The following is a 24,656-nucleotide window of genomic DNA, read 5'->3' as shown; positions in this document are numbered from 1 at the left end:
TCTCGGCCCTAAGTACCTGATTCTCACCCACAATGGGGAGTTCCCAGTAGAGGGCGAGGCCCTCAATCCTCAGCTAAGTACATTCCAGTGCTGCAGCAATCTTGTAATTTCCCCCAAAGCAAGGGGGATGCTGAAAACAGAGTTTCCTCACAAATTCCCCAGCAGGCTCTTCTATGAAAACAGTGGTTCTCGGCCTTGACCACACATTCATCACCTGAGAAACTTATGCTTGTCGATGTCGAGACCCTGCCTGCAGAGATGCTAGTGAATTGCTCTGGAATGGGTCTTTGGCATGGGTACTAAAAGAGTTGCTTGGTGTAAATATGTGCATCTAGATGAGGACCACCACAGTCCACCTTATCCTGCCAATGTCTTCCCCTAGGCAAATCTTACCACTTCCAGATAGAGAAGCTTCTTTCTTTAAAAAAACACGCTCAAAGACTTAGAACCAGAAATACCATTTGACCCAGCCATCCTATTACTGGCTATATACCCAGAGGAATATAAATCATTCTATTACAAAGATATACGCACGCTTATGTTCATTGCAGCACTATTCACAACAGCAAAGCTATGCAGTCAACCCAAAGGCCCATCAATGACAGATTGGATAAAGAAAATGTGATACATATACACCACAGAATACTATGCAGCCATAAAAAAGAATGAGATCATGTCCTTTGCAGGAACAGGGATGGAGTTGGAAGCCATTATCCTCAGCAAACTGACGCAGGAAAAGAAAACCAAACATCGCATGTTCTCACTAATAAATGGGAGCTGAATAATGAGAGCACATGGACACAGGGAGGGGAACAACACACATTGGGGCCTGTCTGAGGGTGGGCAGGGAGGAAGAGTGTTAGGAAAAAGAGCTAGTGTATGCTGGGCTTATTACCTAGGTGATGGGTTGAGAGGTGCAGCAAACCACTATGGCACACGTTTATCTATGTAACAAACCTGCACGTCCTGCACATGTACCCTGGAACTTAAAATTAAAATTAAAATACAACCTGTAGGTCAAACTAGCAAGATTCCTTAACAAAGACTGAAATATGTTCTGCTTTTTCCTCTGTGCAAATATGGCTTCATTTACAAAGGGAGAAGTGACTTTTGGCATACCTTGCTTGGAAACAAAAGGTGAGGAAGCATTTTGCATAGGTATTACTATCAGGAGGGGACAGAGAAAACTCTCTGTGGTTAACACCCTTAGGACTAGGGCAGTTTTCTTGAGACTTTCCTGTAATTCATTTTCTTTGGGACACCTAAGTAGAGAAATCTAGCAGTCTAGTGGAAATATGGCTTGTGGCTCAGCGTGATCCTTTGTACTTCACTTTTAGTTTCTATTCAATGGAAATGAAATGGGTTCGTCCTTTGCCCTTGTGTGTTTATATTTTTGTTTGATATAGAAAAGGATTTTCTAATGCTCAAACAGTTTAATCATGATGAAAACTGCCTTGAGAGGGGCTGAGGGTATCGTCCTAGCTGAGGATATCATGCCAGGGCGTGCAGGTACACAATCATCCACTTACTACACTCTTACTGGGCACTCACCTGAAGTGGGTCAGATGTGGTCCTTCCAGCCCTGAGAGAGTAGATTTGAACTCTGCAGATCCTTAACATTAGCCTTTGTTAGTGAAACCACTTTCTCCAAAGTGGTGATGGTGCCTGATTTTTATTTTTATTTTAAATTTAGAAGAACTGTATTTCATTTTTAAAATAAAAAAAAATGTAAAGCTTTTATTTTAGGTTCAGGAGTACATGTGCAGGTTTGTTATGTAGGTGAACTCATGTCACCGGAGGTTTGTTGTACAGATTATATTGTCATCCATGTACTAAACCTAGTACCCAATAATTATTTTTCCTGATTGTCTCTGTTCTCCCACCCTCCGCCCTCCAGTAGGCCCCAATGTCTATCTTTCCCCGTTGTGCCCATGAATTGTCATTATTTAGCTCCTACCTACAAGTGAGAACATGAGGTATTTGGTTTTCTGTTCCTGAATTGCTTTACTCAGGATAATGGTCCCCAGCTCCATCCATGTTCCTGCAAAGGACATGATCTTGTTCTTTTTTATGGTGACTGGTTTTTATAGCATCACAGACACCCCTCTGCCTTTCACGATGAGTTGGGTTCCCTGCAACCTCATTTCTCTATGTTAGAATCCCATTCCCTTAAACCCATACGGCTCTAGGAAGCCACAGCGTGGTATGGGAATGTGTTCTCCCACGGAGAACTGGATATGGGGATCCTCAAGACCCCTATTGCTGCCTTCTCTCCTCTTTAGTCCCCAGCAAATGAGGGTGCAGCCTTGCTTCTAACCAGTGTGCACGAAGGAAGGCGTGTCCTCTACATGGTCATCTGAGCTGGTGGAGCCAGAGGCTGCTGAGTCCAGGATTTGTGGGTTAACCTGTGGATTAATCTACACTAGATTATGGTCACAGGCTGAATTTGCTCAAACCCTACAAAACTTTGAAGTTACAAAGATACATGTAGGAAATACTGTCTACAGATGGAAGGAATCAACCCAAATTATTCCCTGTGGTTAAAGACACCCTAGACTGGGTCAGTTGTGTAGCAGCACTGAGACAGTATTTTATATTATTCCTCTGTAGGATGGTGCTTTCTCCCATAACCTGTTTATTTCTTGAGATAACTTCCAGTTGATTGGAAAAGACACCATGTGACAATCATGGGGTGATAAAGCACGAAACATCTCGGCTGATTCTTTACCGGTCTGGAGAACTCTGTGAGCCCAGTGGGAGCATTCTGATTCGGTAACAATTGCCTCCAAGATCTTAAAGGAACCTTCCAGCCCTGTCTCTTTAGATTGTCATCGACATTACAAAGACATGGCATTGGTGTGTGTGAGTCGGGCCTGAAAACGTTTCTCCAGTTCCAAATACCTGTCACCTTTTCTCCTTTCCCATTCGTCCGTTTAATATTTCTTCTCCTTTTATTATGCTTTGCACATTTGCTTTTTAAACCAGGAATCCAGATGAAAGAAAGAAAGAGGACTTGGCCAGATTGCCCCAGTTCTGGTTGCAGAACTGGAGTGATGGGGGCAACCTGGCCCTGCACCCACATGTATTCCTTGGGAAACCTTCAGTTGCCCTCACGAATCTGATTTAAAATGACTCCCTTCAACACCCAAGCTCTGAAAGCACTCACTGCCACTGAAATAAGAAATTACAATTTTAAGATCATAAATGTTTATTGATACCATTTGAATCCAAGCAGATCAAGTGGTTCTTTGGGGACATCCCTCAGTGCCTCCTTCACTTCAGGTAAGATGCTGTCTTTCCTTAGGGCTATCTGTCAACCCCTCTCTTCAGGCGGGTTCTCCAAGGGATGGCTTGCCGTGTTGGGAACTTGCACTTTGAGGCTAAAATAGCATGGAAGCATCATTTATCTTAATGGCTGCAGGACCCATCGCCGCTGTGTGAACTGCCAAAAAAGATCATCCTCTGTTTCCCTGTGTCCACAAAGTCAGCTCTGAAAAGTAGAACCCTCTCTAACACGGGCAGAAGGCCAGGCAGGGCATGGAGTGTTAGCTTTTCATCTCAGGCTCTGAGCTTGTGCTGTGAGGTTCAGATTTAACTCAGATTCTCACATGTTGGGGAATCAATCATTTGAAAAGAGCATTTGTCAGCATCAGTGTAACTCCTAGAAAAAGGAGATTCAGCACCTGCAACTACTTGGCAGCAAGTTCCCTCCGAGGTGAAGCGCTCACACCTATTTCCTGGGGAGACTCGGTCTAAAAGAAGAATCGCTTTGATTTTTATCTCTAATATGTTGTGTCAATTTCCCAGGGGGAATTCTTCACTTCTCTCTAGCCCTTGAATTTTCAAATACCTAAGACCAAGAGCCTGTGAAAATATGCCCGTCTCTATGTGTGGCATAGAGATGAATTTTACTCACAGTCAAAAAAAACTTTATAAAACGTGGGTGTGCAAAAAAAAAAAAGTGTAGCTTTATTACATTTCCCATAACTTGATTTGCATCTATCAAAAGCCCACATTTTCTTTAATAACAGAAAATTAGTGAAGTCATTTGTAAGTGGCTTCTATCCAATCCTGTGATGTCTTTGTTAATTCAGGTTTAAAATGTAGTCACATTCAAGGTTATTACCTTCCTCCTCAGGTTTTTCTTTCTTCTTCACCTCTGTGGTGAATTCCTTTCTCCTGGGGACTATTGGTGACCCCAGTGGATTCCATGTGGTTCCTTGGGCTTGTTCTGTGTTTGCCCCATCCAGCCTCCCATGCCAAGTGGAGCCCATCCCATGATGAGTCTCTGTTTCTTCTGGTCTCTGTCCCTTCTGCTAAGGCGGCTGTCAGCGGGACCGTCCAGTTACTGCACATCCTCCTCATGTAACCTGCCAGACAACACTGGCTCTTCTGGCCTCCCTAGACTCCCTGCACCTCTCTCAGGCAGAGGGAAGGTTGGACTCTTTCCTGGAACCTTTCTGAGTCCTAGCAAGAATAAGAGCTGTGTTAGTTCCTTTGGTGCAGTAACAAATAGTCCCCAGACAGTGGCCATGCTACTTGTCTGTCAAGTGACATACTGGGGGCTGTGGTGTGGGTGTGGCTGTCATCTATGTGTTTCCTCATTCTGAGACCTGGCTGATGTCGCAGCTCCTAATGGGATAGGCCAAGTTGCAGGCTCTGGGCTGTTCGGTGAAGGGGGCAGAAAGGTGATAAGGACTTTGTTGCTAACGTCCAGTTGTATTTCCACCTAGGGATATGACTTAACAATCCAAACATGTACACACTTACACACTGGAGTGCAACCAAGAACATGATGCATGTAGCTGCCGCATACACCAAATGCCACCCAAATGCAGAGGGAAGATGGTGGATTGCAAGGGATTAGAATGGTGGTTGGGGTCCACCTGTCACAGTTGGTGGATTGTGGGTTAAGGCAGCACACCGTCTGGCTTCACCGGCACGGGTGGCCCACGAGGCAGGATAAAGCCATGGAGAGCTCACAACAGCCCTGAGCACTATCCCGAGGGAAGGCATGTGACAGGCTGGGGAGACTGGAGGGGGCTGCTTGGCACACCACAGCAAGAGGGATTATGTCTCTGTGTCTGGGCTCAGCACAAAATAGTACCAGGATGGATTAGCGGCGTCTGCCTCAGATGTGAGAAGGGAAGATGCATATCCTGTAATCGCCGTCCTTATGCTGTGCTAAGTCAATAATATCGTAATAGAATCAGGTTGGAGAGGAGGCCGAAAGGAGTTGGTATAAATAGATGGAAATGTGGAGGTGGGGGAGAGGACAGGAAAGGGTTTGTCAGGAGGTTGAAATCATCTCCCGTCTTGAGATTCAAAGTGTGGTCCGACAAGCAGCAGTGGCAGCAGCGGGGATGCCGGTTCAGACGTAGACGCCTGTGCTCACCCTAGGCTCACAGATGCAGAATCTGCATGTTCATAGAGTCCCCAGGTGGCTTTTATGGTCTTTAGAGTCCGGGAGGCAAGAGACCTTTCTGCATCCATGCCGTTCTCAACAAAGTCTGGGCTAGCAGACTCCCTACCACCCGGGAGCTTATTAGAAATAAACATTCTCAGGCTCCACTTCAGATATGCCAAAGCAGAGTTGTTTTTAACTTGAGGCCCAGGAACCAGTTTTCCAATGAGACTTTCAGGTGGTTCTTTTGCAGGTGACAGCATGGGCCTGCCCAGAGAATGCCTGGGCTAGAGGTGGTTTCTGAAGAGTGGAAATGGAGATATTTGCAAGAGCTGTGGACAACAGTGACAAGGCCTCTGAACTCAGGTCAGGCAGCATGAACATGCCATGAAGGCAACTGGCTCTGCTACATCACTACCTTCACCAATGCCAAACCACCTGGGACCAGGATCGGAGGATGATGGTGGAGGATGGGTAGCTACTGTGAGAGAATAGAGCCATAAGGGTGTCTTGGCATGCATGGAGTGTGTAGCTGACTGCAGGGCCCTGGCTGGAAGGGAGATGGGTGGGCTGTGAGCTGAGCCTGGAAGGAGAGTCTACAATCAGTGCGGATGCAGGACAGGAGAGGGTCAGTTTTTGACCGGCAGATCCAAAGCGCTGGTCTATGAAGGTCGCTTGTAGGAAGAGGATCAGCAAGGAGGGTCTGGCCAGGCTCTCGGCCCCACCATTCTACTTAATTTCATTGTTGAAATAGTTAAACTAGCTTTTTACGGGTGTGTCTGAGATTTGGAGACTCATTCTCAGAAACAGTGAACAATGCTTGTGTGATGATTGGGGAGAACTCTCGGTTTTAGAAAAGCGATTCTGGGCCCGGTGCAGTGGCTCACGCCTGTAATCCCAGCACTTTGGGAGGCCGAGGCGGGCGGATCATGAGGTCAGGAGATCGAGACCATCCTGGCTAACATGATAAAACCCCGTCTCTACTAAAAAATACAAAACAATTAGCTGGGCGTGGTGGCGGGCGCCTGTAGTCCCAGCTACACCGGAGGCTGAGGCAGGAAAATGGTGTGAACCTGGGAGGCGAAACTTGCAGTGAGCCAAGATCACGCCACTGCACTCCAGCCTGGGCGACCCAGCGAGACTCCGTCGTAAAAAAAAAAAAAAAAAGAAAAGAAAAGTGATTGTGAATATTAGAAGTGGTCACACCTTGTGCACAGATCCTGCTTCTAAAGATTAGCCAAGGTGGGCGTGAATGGATCTGTGAGCTTCCCTGGGGGCTTGCTGGAGGGACATCATTCCAACATCCCTTGCAGAGATGCCTCAGATCCCTTGCAGAGACGCCACTGTGCTCGTTCGCATCTGGGTTTCCACCCCTGAAGCCCCTAGCACTTCAAGTCTGACTGCTGCAAGTTGGAACGAGAGCAGCTGGAAATGAATTGCACACCAGAATTCCTATTGCCAAAGCATTATTTTAAATGAACATTTTAATGAAATTATGCAAAGAATATGGGTTGATTGGAATTCGTATTGAATCAGCAATATGTTTAGCAATATTTCATTTGTGGGACTTGTAGAAATCGATGGTCTGCTAAAATTTTTTGAATGACTATCTTGAAGAATTAAAGATTATCCTCACTCCTTTTCATAGTCTTGGAACTAAATTTTTACGGAATCTTCAAGGGCTCCGGGATATTGAAAAACTCCATTTTAGAGATTTGAATACAAATTGTCTAACAACAAAAAAGATGGTTTTTATTTAATGCTTATGAAACTATAGCAATGTATTCTTACAAAGAAAAGAAAGTTTTTTAAAAAACAAGTGCTGGATACTCTTTTTATTATTGTCTACCTTAGTCCACAACGATCTAAGCAATAATTAGAACTAGAAATTGGAAAAATATGCTTTGGCATAAAAACAATGAAATACCCAAAACAATTATGGAAAATGAGCACAAAAGAAGCTCTGGAAGTCACAATAAGTGTCATAAAAATATACATAAAAAGAGAGAGACATTTAGTGAGATTAGAAGTGAAATTTACTGCAGGTACCTAGAGAGCAGAGAGCATGTCATGTGAATTTATTTCCACGGCAACTAGCACAATTTCTGGCTCTCAAAGTTATTCAATAGATGTCTGTTTAATGAATAAATGGCTGGCTCACTGGATGAAGCACACAGAGGTGTGCTCAGCCCCCTCCTCAACCATTGTGGAGGCTCTGCCTGCAGTGGGGGTCACCCAGGAGCAAAGAGCTTGGAAGAATTGCATCAATGTGCCAGCATCAAAGACAGTGGCAGGTCTTCACCATGCTGTCCTCTGCTTCCGGGATAGAAGAGCAGGTCTGGGAAGCTGCTCAGGTGCGGAGTCTGCCCCAAGTAGATTTGTAAGGATGAAGTCTTGCCACGAGTGTTTAATGCTGGGCTTGTCCATGCAAATATCTTTCTTTCGCCTATTCCATCACTATCCTGTCTCCTCCCTTTCAGCTCCAGGGACCAAGTCTATGTTCTATCCTTGCTAGTTCCTGCCAGATGGCAGACTGCCTGTTAGGACAATCATGATGGCCTCCAGTGCCCCTCCCGCCCACCCTGTTCCCTGAGATGGCTTCACAAGGACAGGAATCCAACTCCTGAGTTTTAGAATCCAGGAAACGCGGTTCCTTCACAATACCGAGGTTGCTAGCGCAGCATCTTAGGCACAGATCCTAAGAGGAGTGTGGGAAAAACTACAGCTCTATGCACGTGGGAACTTCTTGCCACTCCTCTCCAAGCCTAGCTTTGCTGCATGATTACATGATAAGCAGGAGTGTAGTCTTAGTCCAAGAATGTAAATGGGAGATTCGAGTCTGCAAATGCAGACCTCACGGCTTGTTCAGTCTATGCCATCCATAGTCTCACAGGCCTTGGCTGTGGATGCATCTCAGCAGAAAGCTAATAGGAAGCTGAAAGTCCTCGTCTGGGCCAGGGTCTCCCAGCGTCTTGGCCCGAAGGTCATGCTTCAGAACACAAGAATTTTCCTTAACACCCTGCACCAGGAGATCAATGAAGTCCAAGATGATATACATGCTAATAATAACTAAGCAGAAGGTAAAGAATGTTATCTTCAATTGCCTCAATATCACATCCACACACACAACTGTGGAATACCTTGTGTTAGGCAGAGCAGACCCTAAAGATGTCCATGTCGTAATTCCTCAAGCTGTGAACATGTTTCCTTTCATGGCAAAAGGGGCTTTGCAGATGCAATTAAGTGAAGGACTTTGAGATGGGAGATGACCCTGGATTATCCAGTTGGGCCCCACATAATAACAAGGGTCTTTGTCAGCAGTAGAGGGAGGTGGAAGAGGTGGTTAGGGCGAGGCTGTGTGAGAAGGACCCAGCCAACTTCTGCTGGCTTTGAAGACAAAGGCACGGGCACTGGGCAGAGGAATGCCCGCAGCCTGAGGGAGCTGGGAAGGCAGGAGATGGGCTCTCCAGGAGGAACCCAGGCCTGCAACAAATCCGTGTTAGCCCAGGGAGATCCATTTCAGGCTTCTCAACTCCAGAACACTAAGATACTGAATTTGTGTCATGTAAGCCACTGAATTTGTGGTCACTTGTTATAGCAGCAACAAGAAACTAAAACCCTTGATACAGGGACCACAGGAGGCCTCCAAATAGGGCCTGTGGGGGGCCTTGACACAGGGCCCGTGGAAGGCAGTGCTGTGGGGGCCACAAGAGAAGGGTGAGACCACCTCAAGAACACTTGAGATACCCACTAAGGGCATACCCATGACACCTGAGCACCTGGCTTTGTCAGTCTCTTGACGGCATCTAACTGACCTTGTTAACCAACAGCGACACAAACTGGGGTCCCTCTGTGGGCTATTTGTAATTTTGTAAGAAGGGTTCTGAGCCCAGCACATCTTCAAGCCTCCAAGGAGGAAAGCTGTCCTAAGGCAGCAGAGGGCACAGGGGCTAACGTTTTTGCAAACGAGTATCTGGGACCTCAGATGACATTGAGCTACTGCTCACAGCACTTGGCTTCTCAGACTAAAGGATGTCTTGTCTAAGCAACAATTTTTATGTTCATCCTATTTTTCAGACCAAACACAAGAACACCTGGTGGCATAACTGCAGGCACATGTCACTTCAGAGCCGCCCTGAACAATCTGTCACTCACAGTCACTTTGCATAAGTTTGAGATTGATGATATTTATCTTAAATGTGCCCCACTGAGTGTGCCCTGCTCCCTTTCAGAGGCAGTAGGGCATCGTGGTGATCCCAGGCTGGGGTGTCTAGCACACCAGGCTCAAACTCCTTGGCCAAGAGCCTGAATCTCTCTGAGCCTCTGTGACCTTCTCTAGAAAATGTAGATACAGGCCTGGTAGGGAGGTGAGCGTTCATGCCTGAAAGTGTGAGAATAGAAATGTTCCAAATGCCAAGTGCCAGCACTACTGGATGTCTAGACACCCAGTGTCCTTTCCACCGAGTACTTTACGACGTGAGGCTCCAGGTCAGCCACCCTCCAGCCAGGTTACCTCTGTCCTCTACGGCCGATCTGGATAAGCGTAGCTGTCCTTCAAGAGCCTTGTTTTCTGTTAACTTGATAAGAAGCTCAAGGGTATTTGCTTGGAACTATGTGTGTTTCCCGCCAGGTGTCCTGCGGAGGGCAGGCAAAGCTGAGAGAGAAGCTCAGGGTCTTTTCCAAGCTCCTAGGCACACCTTTCAGGCAGGTGGAACCACCTGCGGCCCTGGCCATCTCTGCGTCAGACTTCTCATGCCACCTTCGTCTCTAGAATCTTTTCTTGCTAAGGAAACCAGTCTGGGCTTTCACCCAAGGCTATTCTGAAAATACAACAGGCTGGTTGAGGGGGAGAAATAGAGTGGCTCTCCATGCTGTGAAAATCCTTCTGAGTTACTTTCTCCTAAGGTTTCTATAGTGACCTCTCTGGAGCAAATGAGCTCCCGACTGCAGCCCACAAAGCAAGGATTGGCAGAAAGGGCTTCAGGTTACCCACAAGTGCCTGATGTTTCTATGCAGAGAAATTACAGGGAAAAATGAATATTTTTAATAAATGGCGAAGTAAGAGTAGCCCACCTCCCGTGCACATCACGAGTCTACCCCGCCTTCCTGAAGCTGGCCGTTGGCATTTCTGGCAGGTGACGTGCACCCTGAAACATGAAACCACCATTGATGCCCCTGCCGGGAGCAGGCTCCAGGTCTCCTCTCCCTGCCTATGCATGCATGAAATGAAAGTTGGTCTTGGGAACTTTGGGTTGTCGTCCAGGGGTCCCAAATCTGTTCCACCCCCCATGGAATTCAGCAGTTTTCACATCAGAGAATCTCCTACATGAGGATCTGGGCCACAACTTCAAACTCTTCACCAGGACAGCTTTCACAGCTGCTCTTCCAATTCGGGCACCCGCCAATCCCAGGAGGCATCTTCATCAGTGACAGTGATGGGGAAATGCGTGTCCAGGTCTCCAGCACAAGTGAGCACTGCACTGATTGGAAAACACTTGTCTTGGTGCATCTGGTCTCAAGGGAAATATTGTCTTCATTTTCAGTATCTTTGCATTTTGGGGCTGTGAGGAGCTCACCTGCCTGGAGAATTCCTGGGTGGTTGCAGGGTGGAGGGGCTCCCTCGCATGGGGAACCCCACTGGGGGTTGTGAGTACTGACTGCAGATTCTTAGGTGGCCCTGGGCCAGGCCTGAGGCTTTTTAATGTCCCCACCTCCGCCCCCAGCTCTGTGCTGAGGCAGCTGTGAGCCCGCCAAGCCCTCATCTGGAGCCCTGGCCCTCAGGAGGCTTCCTTCCCCGGGAGGGAGCTGAAGCCACCACCAAATCTGGCCCAAGAGCTTCCCGAATCTCCCTCCTGCCGCACCCTTCTGCGTGGGTTGTGGCCCTGTTGTCAGTGTCTGTGGAGCCTCCAGGCCACTGGACAAGGCTGTTGTCTTATGACTCATCCCACCCAAGCTTGCAGCCTGCAGCTGGCTAAGAAGCTGTCTTGGGGCAGCCGTACCCCTCTGACCTACAGGGCATCATTGCAGATGTTCCGTGGCGTCTTTATGGATCTGAGTAAAAATCACTTTGACTTGGAGCCACACTTCAAACAGCAGCCACCCGTAGTGGCAGCTGAGGAGAGGCCAGAGAATAAGAGCAAATAAAGGGGCGGGATGGTGGAAAAAGTTTTCTCTTCAAAGAAATGCTTCTCATTTTTGTTTCTTTCTGTATGTAACCCGCACATCCTCAACACTTCTGAGAGGTCTGGTGACCTCATAAATGACTTGCATGTGTGTGCATATGTGTGTGCCCTGTGTGTGTGTGTGCCTGTGTGTGTGTGTATGTGTGTGTTTGTGTATGCGTGTATGTGCATGTGTGTGTGCATGTATGTGTGTGCACATCTGCATGTGTGTATTTATGGGGGGGTGGGTGTGACCATGTGTGTGCATGTTTGTGTGTGTGTGCATGTTTGTGTGTGTGCGTGTGTGTGCATGTACGCACCGATGGTATATGCTGTGCTTCACATGTTTCACACTGCAGTCCTTCGGGGAGGAAAGGCCTTTTAGGACTTTGAATTTGTTTCTGGAGGATGGAGCTAAACAGTAGCCCTCCCCCATCAGCTCTCCCATCGTGGGGCTGGGGATCGACCTCACCTAGGCCAATAACTAGATTTAAGGGGTAAGAGGAGCCCAACCCACATCTGGATACCTATACATAGAACACAGACACACACACTATCCATTTCTTCTGCATTTCCTCCTTCTTGTTACTTCACAGGGCCTGACACACAAAGCACAGGCTCGCTCCCTCATGAAAGGGCTCCTGATGCAGTCGCACGTCCTTATACGCCTTCACTCACCTCCCTCTGCCTACCCCACCTCCTGGTTTTGGGATTGTGCCTTTCACATCCCTCCCCACCCCTTTGAGTTGTGCTTATTGGCAGATGGATTGGATGCACTCCTGTGCGGTGAGCCCCACCCCGTAAGCTTTGCCGGTGTCCCTAAGGTGAAGCTTTTTCTGAAGAAGGTGGGTTCCCCCATGGCCCAGGAACCAGGGCTGAACTGCCTGGTCATGGTTAATGCAGCATTTGGTCTGTTGGGAAGACTGAACGTTCCCATACTTAGGATATATTTATGGCTTTCCTGAACCCATGCAGTCAGGGCCATACCTGTCTGATTCCTTAAAAAAAATAAATTCTGGTGATGCCTTTGCAAACATGCAGGCTTTCATTTGTCCTAGCTGCAATTCCCGTCCCATAGGATTACCAGGCAGGAGGATTTCAGCAACCTGTCAGGGAAGGGCTCAGCCCTGCCTGACACTTGACACTTGGAGGAAGCTCAAAAATGTTAGCTGAATCTGAATCAAAGTGTGCTTGTCGGCACAGAGCTCAGCACAGCCTGTTCCTCCAGATCAGGGCTCTGTCAGACAGCTGTCAGTCAGCCCGCAGTGGCAGCCTGGGGCGAGACGGGCAGGACAAATGCAATGTGCTCCCACTGCACTGAAGCGCGCTCAGAGGTGAGGGGAAGACACTGAATAATTTACTCCTATTCTGTCGTCCTGTGTTTTGTCACCAAAGATGTTCCTGGGAATGTGGCATGCTCTGAACTCCCTTCCAACACACACAGGGGTTCAGGCTTGCAGACATGGGAGTTACGGAGCCAAAGCGATCCTTAAGGTGTTCCCTCCCACCCTGCTGTCTGGGGGCATGACGTCACCTGCGTGTCTGGATGGAGGGCGTCTTGCGACCGGCACTTCTGCCACATCACAGAAGACGATGTGATCAAACAGAGCCACAGGGCCACTGCAGGGGGGCGTGGTGGAAGTTCTCTCACACCTGGAAAGAGACCCAGGAAGAAATGGCTCTCACAGTGACCTCTAACATGGTGTGAGTGGAACGTAGAGGAAAATGAGGGACCAGGTCCAGGATTCAAGGGTGATTCCCTCCTGCATGGTGGGGTCCCTAGGTCCCTAGGGTTGCTTTCAAAGACTTGACCACAACTTCTCTCCCATGCACTGCCCATGATCCAGGCAGGGCGTGCTGTGCTCACTGCTTCACCACTTCCCATGGTTTCTGAAACTTTACTTTATACTGAGAGTTCTTTCTGCGGGATGCAGAGCCACACAGGAGCACCGGACGTGCCTCGCTGTCCTTCTCTTGGGCCCGAGGCTTGCAGTCCAGCCTGGCTTCCTGGCATGTGTCCAGCGGTTGGCGGTGGCTGCTATCTCTGTGCTACCCTCAATGTGCCCCCCAAGGCTCACTCCTGGAGCCCTTTCTGTCTGAGCTGGCTCGGAGAGTCACCGGCACACACTCCTGCGTAAGCCCCCTGGCATCCCGCGGGAGCACTGTAAGGTGTTTCTCCTCTGCTGTGAGACCCGTAAGGGTGCAAACTGCATTCCAGCACTATGCCTGGTCTATTTTAATTAACAAATTAATTAAATCAAAGGTATTATCTGTGAACTTGCTTGACCCAGGACGGTTGCCAATAACTGTCGGTCCAGGCAGTTCTCTGACACTGGATTTCAATCCAGCCCCCTTCTCTGTCCAGTGCTCCAACCCTAGGCACCCCACCCTGCAGGAGAAAATTACTCTTGAATCCTGGACCTGGTCCCTCATTTTCTTCTCATAAGGGAAACTTATCCGTCCTTCCTGAGCCCCTGGCAGGTGGTGAGCATTGATTTGGATTCCAATAGTTTTCAAATGTATGCGATTAAATTCATTCCCAACCCAATGCTGCTAGAAAAATGGGAATTGGCCAGGTGTAAAACATATGTGTCAGATTTACTGGGAAGGCAGCAGGTGTGCCTGGCACTTCAAAGCCAGCTTTGTGGATTTAGGTAAATGGCTGGAAGCCTGTTGTTTGTTCTTGGAGAATTATTTTTTTTTTCTCATTTGTAGTATGTATCAGAGTAGTGGTTTTATTTTTATTTATTAGGTTTTCTGATGATGTTTGTATTTCACAATCCTGTAGGACATGACTATCTGATTACCTGTATACCTGCTGCCAGTAAGTGCTGGGCAAAGAATAGGTGATACGTTAATGTTGATTGAAAGAATGTCTATTATAAACATCTGCATCAGCAGAATCATCTTATTCACCATAAATGTTGATACTGACAGTCTTCAGTTTCACATTTGTTGCCTCCATCATACAACAGTGATAAGAAACATTGTCCTACTTATGAGGTTGTTTAAAGTTTATTTTAAAAATTCATTTCTCTAAAAAAGTAGTTAAAATTGTTGCATTTTTCTTTCAGGTTATGAGGATATTTTATTTCCCAAGGTAAAACTCATGAATCAGAATAATAACTTTAAAACTGTCCTTCCCCTACTCTGGGCTCGTCAAAAATACTTTTCTTCTTCTGGGCCGGGTGCGGTCGCTCACAACCTGTAATCCCAGAACTTTGGGAGGCCGAGGCAGAAGGATCACTTTAGCCCAGGAGTTCAAGACTAGCATGGGCAACACAGCAACTCAAAAAACGAAAGAATAAAAAACAAAATATTTTTCTTGATTATATATGCAGTACTATTTTTGAAATACGAAAAAAAAACACAAGGTAGTTTAAAACAAAAAAAGACACAGATTATCTATAAGTCTGTAATTCAGAAATAACCATAGTTGAAATTTTGACAGTTTTCTAATGCGTGTGTGTGCGACTGTGTGTGTATTTCATATACTGATGTTTAAATTTGTATTCCCACAGTATTGTGGGAATTTTCCCATATGAATAAAACTTTTAAAATAACATTGTTTACAAAGAAGCATGATATTTCATTATATGTATATATCACAATTTATTAAAAAATACTCAAGTTTGGGACATTCAACTTGCTTCCAGTTTTTGCCATTTTGGTGGATGTTGAAATCACTGCCTGTAGTAACTGCCTGGTGAGAACCTTTCGTATGTCCCCCCTGAGGCTCACTCAGTAACGTGGAGAGGATTCTTTCTCCTTTCCCTCTTTTCCCTGTACAGACGAAGTCTGCTTCGAAGGTGCACACTAATAAATATTCACCAACAATTTATTTGGTAAACCTTTTAACTGAAGATAAATATAAACACGGCAAATGCACAAATGTATATTTACAGTTTAATAAATTTGTACAAATGAATACACCAACACTCGGCTCAGAGGATATTCCTAACCCCAGAAGCCTGTCTTGTGCCGCCTGCTAATTGATAACCCTTGAGGTCTCTCCTCTGCATACTTCTACTCCCATAAATTGTGCTGCTGTTTTTAACTTCACATAAAGGGAGCCATACGTATGCTCTTTTGCATCTGGTATCTTTCAGTTGAGACAGCCTGTGAAACTGATCCAGGACTTCCCATGCAACAGAGGTTGTTCTTTTCATTATTCTGTAGTGGAGTTTGGCAAACTATGGCCCAGGGACCACACCTGGCCCAGCACTGTTTCTGTATAGCTCATGAGCTAATAATGTTTTTTACATTATTAAAAGGCATATTAGTACCTATATAACACCCTTGGTTTTGCCCCTTGGTTCGGAAAACCTGAAATATTTACTATCTGGTCATTTACAGAAATAGTTTGCTGACCGCTGCTCTAGAGTATTCCATTATATGAGTAGACGGCATTGTATGGAATGATGGTCATTGAGATGATTCCCAGTATTTGACTATTGCAAATAGTACTAATTCGAACGTTCTTATTTGTACCTACACTTATTTATGCTGGTTAGGAACCCAGACTGATATGCCTACATTCAGTTTTAATGGACAACACTAAACAGTTTTCAAAGGGGTTGTACCGATTCATACTCTCGCCTGATTGCACTGCCAGAAATTTCAGTGCAATGTGAATAATAATGCCATTAGCAAATATACTTATCTTGTTCCCAATTTTGACACTTCATCCCCAAATATGATTTTCATATAATTCTTAAGAAGATATCCTATAGCAGATTAAGGAGTTCACCTCTATTCCTAGCTTACTGAAATTTTCATTATAAATAAATGTTGAATTTTTTGAGTGCTTTTTTTTAGCATCTATTGAGATAATTACATAGTTCACCCTCTGTATTCTACTAGTACAGGTAATTGATTTTTGAATGTTTAAACCAATCTTTTTATGTCTGAAATAAAGCCTGGATTCAATTAATAATGATTTGTTTAGAATGTTGCCTTTATTATCATGAAATTAACAAGTCTGTAATTTTCCCTTGTCGTTATTTCCTTGTCAGGTTTTGTACTGAGTTTATGCCAGCTCTTAATGAGTTTCCCAGGTTCTGTATAGCTGGTGTTATTTCTCCTTTAAATATTTGAAAGAATCAACTACTGAAGCCATTTGGTTGTGGAGTTTTTCTTGGAGGGGATTTTTAATTATAGGTTATTTTTTTGATATATTAAGGGCTATTCATAAGTTCTATTTCTTCTTGCATGAATTTGGTAAATTGTGTCTTCTAAGAAATTTTGTTCACATGTATTTTTAAATTTATTATCAAGAAGTTTTTCAAGTAATCTTATTTTCTTTATTAATGTCCATGGAGTCTCTCATGATGTTCCGTTTTTCAATTCTGATTATTCTATTTTTTTCTTGAACTATATTGGTAATGATATATCAGTTTTATTAACATTTTCAAATAACCAACATTGGGCTTTATTGATTTTGTCTAACTTTTGCTTTCTATTCCATTGACAGTCATTCCCTTTTTTGCTTTTTCTTTTTCTATCTCATTTTGACTTTTTTCCAGCCTCTTCAGATAGAAACATAAATACTGACTTTTCAGCATTTCTTCTTTTCTAATGCATACATTCAAGGCTGTAAATGTCCCTCTGTGCAACACTTTTGTTACATTTCATTTGTGGTATGCTATATTTTCATTATTTTTAGGGCAAAATATTTTGCAATTTCCACTGTGATAGATCCTTTAACCCATAAATTATTTAAGAAATTCATTGCTATTTTTCAAATATTCAGTCATTTTAGTTATCTCTTTGTTATTGATTTTTAGCTCAATTTTCATCAATAATGGGGTGCTCTACAACTTTCCTGACCCTTTTTCTTCTGGTGGCATCTATTTTAGTGTGTAGGATGGAGTCCACAGAAAACCAGTGCCATTGGGTAAGCATCCTTTTGCTGTCTAGGAAAGTAAAAAGTTGTCTAAATCTACAAATGGTTCATTGTATCTTTACTAGACAGTTTCATCAGGCCTTGGTGTGTGTGTGTGTGTGTGTGTGTGTGTCTACCACATACATATAGACATATCACATATTTGTGTTACACGTGTGTGTGACAGAGTCTAGCAGGATCTCCAAACCAGAGTGGGCCCTGAACTTCTACCTCCTGTTTCCAGAGCTGTGAGACTCAAAAACCCTGCTCAGATTTTTAGCCTCCAAGCTCCTGCTTTTCATTTGGCTTTCAGGTGTCTCACGTTTCAAGAAGGAATTGGTAGATGCCTTGAGGGAAAATTGAATGAATAATTTTCCAGGCTCATTTTTCCAAGATTCCCTCTTCTCTAGAATCTAAGGCCCTCAACTACTAGCTGACTTGGGAATATCACACTTCAACCTCAGCCCCCCAGCTTAATGAAGTGCTGCAGTCCCAGGTCATTGCTTCCTGTCCAGCCACGATTTCCCCAAACTACATCTATAAATATCCCAAGGAAACAGCAGAAGCCAATGGGTGCTCCTCAGTGCCCTCCTACACATCTGGGGGTTTTGAGTCCTGGCTGTACTATTTGTTCTTTGTTGCCCTCAAAGAATTTTCTGTCTTCTGTTTCCTTCCTTGCTTAGGCTTCTTCCCTCCCTCCCTCCCTCTCTCCCTTCCTCCCTTCCTTCCTCTCTTCTTCCCTTCCTTCTTTCCTTCCTTCCTTCCTCCCTCCCTTCCTTCCCTCCTTCCTTTCTTTTTTCCATCTGCCTGTCCATCCATCTGTCCTTCCTTCCTTCCTTCCATTCTTCTTTACATCTGTCCTTCCTTCCTTCCTTCCCTCCTTCCTCCCTCCCTCCTTACCTGCCTCCTTCCCTTCCCCTTCCTTCTTTCCTTCTTTCCTTCCTGCCTCCCTTCCTTCCCTCCTTCTTTTTTTTTTCATCTGCCTGTCCATCCATCTGTCCGTCCTTCCTTCCTTCCTCCCTCCCTCCCTTCCTTCCCTCCTTCCTTTTTTTTCCATCTGCCTGTCCATCCATCTGTCCTTCCTTCCTTTCTCCCTTCCTTCCCTCCTTCCATTCTTCTTTACATCTGTCTGCCCGTCCTTCTTTCCTTCCTTCCTTCCCTTCCTCCCTCTCCTCCTTCCTTCCTTTCTTTCTTCCTTCCTTTCTCCTTCCTTCCTTTCTTTCTTCCTTCCTTTCTCCTTCCTTCTTTACTTCCTTTCTTTTGCCCTTCTTTCCCTCTTTCCTTTCTTCCTTCCATCTGCCTATCTGTCCTTCTTTCCTTTCTTCCTTCCATCTGCCTGTCCGTCCACCTGTTCTTCCTTCCTTCCTCTCTCCCTTCCTTCCCTCCTTCTTTTCTTCCTTCCATCTGCCTGTCTGTCCATCTGTCCTTCCTTCCTTCCTTCCTTCTTCTTTCCTTTCTTCCTTCTTTTCTTCCTTGCTTTCTTCCTTCCTCCCTCTCTTCCTTCATTACTATCTTTCCATTTGTCTGTCCCTCCATCTGTCCTTTCTTTCTTCCTTCTTTTCTAAAATTTTGTCCAGCATTTACAGTTGCTCTTAGTGAAAGGGTTAGTCTGCCCTGTTAAGATCCAAACAAATGTTCACTCCAATCCCTTCAATTGTCTAGTGTTTTTTTCTGTCTTTATAATTCTTCCTGGGACAAACAAAGATTTGCTGCATTTTGCCCCTACGCTTAGCCTTTTGTTTCAAACCATCCTTGCCTCTACACATTTGCAGTTACATTTGAAAAATGAGATTATTAAAGTGTATACTTGGGTTTATTCATATGATATCTATATTTTATACTGTTCTCCTTATGCCAGTATCAACTGTTGTAGCCACTGTATTTTTATAATGTATAATCTAATCGTATCTATTATTCCAGGTACCTAGTAACTGGAAAGTTACATTCTGGTAAGTGCTTCTCATGTATTTCCAACTTTGTTCTTTAAACAAATTTAAAAAGTGAGGCTCAGAAAGGTCACATAACTTGCCAAATCACCTAGCTGGTGAGTCATAGAAACGGGATGCAAACGCAGCTGTGATCGTGATGGACTTCAGCCTCAAGCTTGTCACCATTATGTCTCCTCCTTCTTCCTTATTGTCATTAACTGGAATTGGTGGGGCATTTGAGGTTCACAAAGTGTCTTATTGGGGGTTTTAAATTTCTTGAATAGGTAAATCCTGCCATCTACAACCAGGTCTCAGTGACTCGTCAGAAATAGCAAATGAAGTCTATGCAAGTTAAGAGCTCTGATTCCAGGGATCTATCCTTAGGTAGAATGAGCTTGTATTTAAGATGCTGATTCAGTTCTCAAATCCTGACTTGATCACTACACATTCGATGCATGTAACAAAATATCACATGTACCCCATAAATATGTGCAAGTGTAATGTATCTCTGAACAGAAAGCTAGTGGGCATGGTAATCACCCACTGGGCTTCTTAACAGAAGACGTTCCAGAGTCTCTCTCCTAGAGATTGGATTTAGAAGGTCAGAGTGGAGCCCAGGAGTCTGCACTGTTAAACCAGCATCCCAGGTGTTTCTCATTCCGGAGGTCTTCGGAACTACCCGCCCAGCAAGCCTACTTCTTGTTGGGAGATGATAGGTTCTGGAATCCAGGCGAGAGCCCCTGAAGACTGCGGTTTGAATGCAGGTTGGAAGGGTAAATTCATCTCCTAGGGCTGCTATGTCAAAATACCACAGACTGGGGGACATAAACAATAGAAGTTGATTTTCTCACAGTTCTGCAAGCTGGAAGTCCAAGATCAAGGCATTGGCTGGTTTCTCCTGGGATGTCTCTCTGTGGCCTAAGGGTGGCTGCCTTCTTGCTGAGCTCTCATAGGTGTCTCCTCTGTGTGAGCATCCCTTGTGTCTCCCTGTGAATCCCAATGCCCTCCTTTTATTTTGTTTATTTATTTATTTAGAGACAGAGTTTCACTCTTTTTGCCCAGGTTGAAGCGCAATGGTACGATCTCGGCTCACTGCAACCTCCACCTCCCAGGTTCAAGCGATTCTCCTGCCTCAGTCTCCCAAGTAGCTAGGATTACAGATGCTTGCCAGCATGCCCAGCTAATTTTTGTATTTTTAGTAGGGACAGGGTTTCACCATCTTAGCCAGGCTGGTCTTGAACTCCTGACCTCAGGTGATCCACTTGCCTTGACCTTCCAAAGTGCTAGGATTACAGACATGAACCATCATGCCCGGCCCCAATTCCCTCTTTTTATAAGCACAGTAGTCATAGCGGATGAGGGCCCATCCTAAAGGCCTCCATTAAACCTAATCGTTTCTTTCAAGGCTCTGTCTCCAATGCAGTCACGTTCTGAGGCAATGGGGTTTAAGACCCCAACATATGAATTTGGAGGAGACACAATTCAGCTCTTAGCAAAAGGTCAGAGCCGAGGTAACCAACGGCAAGGTGGCCATTTTTTGCTCAAAATCTCTTACTGCCCAAGAACATGCTTGATGCTATCCTAGAATGAGAACACCACGAGGCCTCAGGAACTGACTGTGCAGGTGGAGAGATGCTTCAGGTACCCTGAGGATGCAAGGTGTTCCATGGCTGGCATGCAGACAGCCTAGAGGAGGGGCTGGTGTGCTTTGGGGTCTTTGGGCTTCAACCTCACTAATGCAGATAGTAAATAGAGGTACAGTTGAGGCTGCTTCTCCTGTAACTGATTTCCCATGACCACTGCCCTTCCATTCTTTCTGTCACCATGTGATGGAGACCCTTGCATCCTGAGCCTCTATAGCCTGCAGTCTACACACAGTTTCCCAGGCAGTTCTGGTTCCTCCAGCAACAGTGTCTGATCTGCTTAATGACATTCAGTTGTATTTCTTCCTAAATCAATTTATTTAATTGTATATCTCATCATAATTATGTAATTTGACTAAATACTGTATAAACCAACAAAATGGGCACGCAAAAACAGTGTTCCTTTTTGTGAAAGCTCAGTTAAGCATTTCGGAAAGTGAATCACCAAAGATCTGTCAAGTCAGGCGTGGAAGCAAAAGCTGTCAAAGAGTGGAGGACGCACCATCAAGGACAGTGACAGAGTTTGGATATTTGACCCCACCCAAATCTCACGTTGAAATGTAATCCACAGCCGGGCGCGGTGGCTCACGCCTGTAATCCCAGCACTTTGGGAGGCTGAGACCGGCAGATCACAAGGTCAGGAGTTCAAGAACAGCCTGGCCAACATGGTGAAACTCCGTCTCTACTAAAAATACAAAAATTAGCTGAGCAGTGGTAGCAGCACCTGTAATCCCAGCTTCTCAGGAGGCTGAAGCAGGAGGATGGCTTGAAGCCAGGAGGCAGAGGTTGCAGTGAGCTGAGATTGTGCCACTGCACTCCAACCTGGGCAACAAGAGTGAAACCCCGTCTCACGGAGGGCGGGACGCGGGGAAGAGAAAGAGATGTACTTTACAGTGTTGGAGGTGGGGCCTGGTGAGAGAGATTTGCTGCATTTTGCCCCTATGCTTAGCCTTTTGTTTCAAACCATCCTTGCCTCTACACATTTGCAGTTATATTTGAAAAATAAGATTTTTAAAGTGTATATTTGGGTTTATTCATATGATATCTATATTTTACACTGTTCTCCTTATGCCAGTATCAACTGTTGTAGCCACTGTATTTTTATAATGTATAATCTAATCGTATCTATTATTCCAGGTACCTAGTAAGTGCTAGGCATTCTGATAAGTGCTTCTCATGTATTTCCAACTTTGTTATTTAAACAAATTTTGGGTCATGGGGACAGATCCCTCATGGCTTGGTGCTGTCCTTACAATTTTGAGTGAGTTCCCAAGAGATCAGGTTGTTCAAATGTGTGGCACCCCCACCCCCTCACTGTCTCTCTCTTGCTCCTGCTTTTGCCACATGATACATTGCTCCCACTTCCGCCATGACGAAAAGCTCCCTGAGGTCTCCCCAGAAGCCAAACAGATACCAGTGCCATGCTCGTACAGCCTGCAGCACTATGAGCCAATTAAATGTCTTTCTAAATTACCCAGCTTCAGCTATTTCTTTATTTTTCTTTTTTTCTTTCTTTCTTTCTCTCTCTCTTTTTTTTTTTTTTCTTTTTTTTTGGAGAGGGGGTTTTGCTTCGTGACCTTTTTGGAAGGGGCATGACTCCCTTGGAGGAGTGCCCTTGCTGCAGAGTTGCTGGCTGTTTGGTAAATAAGAGCAGCCTCCTTGTCTGAACTCAGACATGTCATTCCCGGTCAATTTCTTCCTGATAGTGGTACAACTGAGGTCCACACACATTCTGCTTATCACAGAAAGTGTGCACCTCATAAAGTTAAAAGTTTAACACCAAATAAAAAGCAAAACCTAAGTAGAAAAAGAGAAGGAAAAGGCACACAGCTGACTGAATAAAGTGATGAATTGTGTGACATGCACTGTGAGCTTTCAGAGAGGAAGTTGGGCATGTTTTTTCCCCGTGAGAGTTTGTTTTTATGTACTTTCTTCTTAGAGGAAGAAACCTGGAGCCACATCTTTTCGAGGGGACATTTACATCATAAACACTCTGAGGTTCTTGCTAGGACAGATTGTGTCCACTGCCGCACCTCTAAAGAGGACAGATTTGGGAGGGAGTTGTCCTGGAACATACTTACATAGAATGCTCCAGTAAGTACGTTCACTCTGTGTCATATAAACTCGCCAAAGGCACAGTTACAGGACCACCAGGTTCCTGGGCCTCCTGTGCACTCACAGACCAATCCATCAAGGCAGCGAAGTTTACAGCAAAGAAAGAGATTAATGACCACATGGCAGCCAAGGGAGGAGACAGGAGGGAACCTCAAGTCTGTCTCCCTGAGGGGTTTTAGGCTGAAAGTTTTCAGGGGCTCATGGAGGGCGTGGGGCAGGAAAATTGGGACCATTGATTGGTTGGAGTCCGGGGTATGAAATCATCAGGATGTGGAAACGGCATTCTTCCATGAGTCAGATTCTTGTGGGGTCCTTCCGGCCAGCTGACATCAGTAGTTTCACTGGTATGCAGGACGTGAAAGAAGACCTCATGGAAAATGGAACATTTCACCAGGCTTACACTGTTACCTACAGAGCAGGATCTGTGTGATTCTGCGGCAACAGGTAGCAAATGATGATGGGGCAATGGTCAGAGAGTGAGCTGTCCTACTAACTAAGGCTGAGTGTGCTACAAGCTTCGTTTACGTTCAGTTCCCCTTCTCCCTTCCTCTCTGATTAATTTTATAGTTTATGGGGATGACTTCAGCACCTGCCTTTGCAAGGCCGTCTTGATGTCAGTCAGCTGGACGCTAGAATCCTGTTTGGGAGGGGGCACAACAGTCTTTCTTCCTCTGTTTCCCTGGACCTGAGGTGAAATGTCAGAGTTCTAGCTTCACAGGAGAATAAAGAACGTGTCATTCTTCCAACCTAGGTCTGTCGCCGGCAGATGATGGGGGCTTTCCATTTGTGCAACTTCTTTGTCTTTTTCGTGTCCCAGCCTCTTCTTCAAAGTGACCACCCAGTTTGCAGCTTTGACTTTGAAAATGAAAGTGATGTCCCTGAATCACACTGATATTTAAAAAAAAAGATAAAAAATAAGAATAAAAAAATCATAACACTCTTTGCAATATTTCACATTCAAGCTTTCCCAGAATTAATTTGAAAAAAAAAATCACCCAATCTCTCATAACAATATTGCAGAAAACCCAAAGTGTTTCATTTCATGGTTAATTTATTTTGTAATTATAAATCTGTTGGTAAACAGTACGATGATTTTTTTTTCATTTCGCTTATTTATGCTGTCGATGCTCTGAATGCTTCACTGTGGTGCGATAGCTGTTCGTGGACGCAGCTCCCTTACCACATTAATTCAAATAAAATTATCTGCGCTTCACATGTACACGAAGACTGTTTATGCGTAATCAGAACCTCTAGGAAGGCTTTTTTTAAGAGGGAAGAAAATGCATATAATCTATTTTTATTTTTAATTAAAAATACAAGTTAAAAAGCAATATTAAATCTCTATTCTCGATTTTAAAAAATTACATTAGCACAAATATTTTCATTTCCTATCTTGGGATTTATGTGCATATATATTTTAAAAGATAGATAAATAGCTGTCAACATTTTTGTCATAGCAGTTTATTTTTTAATAATATTTTTACAATCCTGAGCTCGACTCAGATAATTGAACACAGAAAA

The 24,656-nt window shown here is 44.8% G+C and overlaps 1 long non-coding RNA gene across 2 annotated transcripts; it reads left to right on the top strand.

Moving 5' to 3' along the window:
• Positions 1-1,074: 1,074 nt before the first annotated feature.
• On the top strand, positions 1,075-24,365 carry LOC110740477. 2 transcript variants are annotated; one of them, XR_002515039.1, is made up of 4 exons: positions 1,075-1,137; positions 17,352-17,461; positions 19,370-19,398; positions 23,887-24,365. It is a non-coding gene; the product is annotated as an uncharacterized LOC110740477 (long non-coding RNA). The 2 variants fall into 2 exon arrangements; XR_002515040.2 differs by lacking the exons at positions 17,352-17,461; positions 19,370-19,398; positions 23,887-24,365 and adding an exon at positions 2,611-2,859.
• Positions 24,366-24,656: the final 291 nt, after the last annotated feature.

The sequence above is a fragment of the Papio anubis genome, chromosome 16, assembly GCF_008728515.1.
Source record: "Papio anubis isolate 15944 chromosome 16, Panubis1.0, whole genome shotgun sequence".
In the NCBI taxonomy this organism is placed as follows: Eukaryota; Metazoa; Chordata; class Mammalia; order Primates; family Cercopithecidae; genus Papio; species Papio anubis.
The sequence above is the reverse complement of the archived record's forward strand: the minus strand, read 5'-3'. Positions and strand labels throughout refer to the sequence as shown.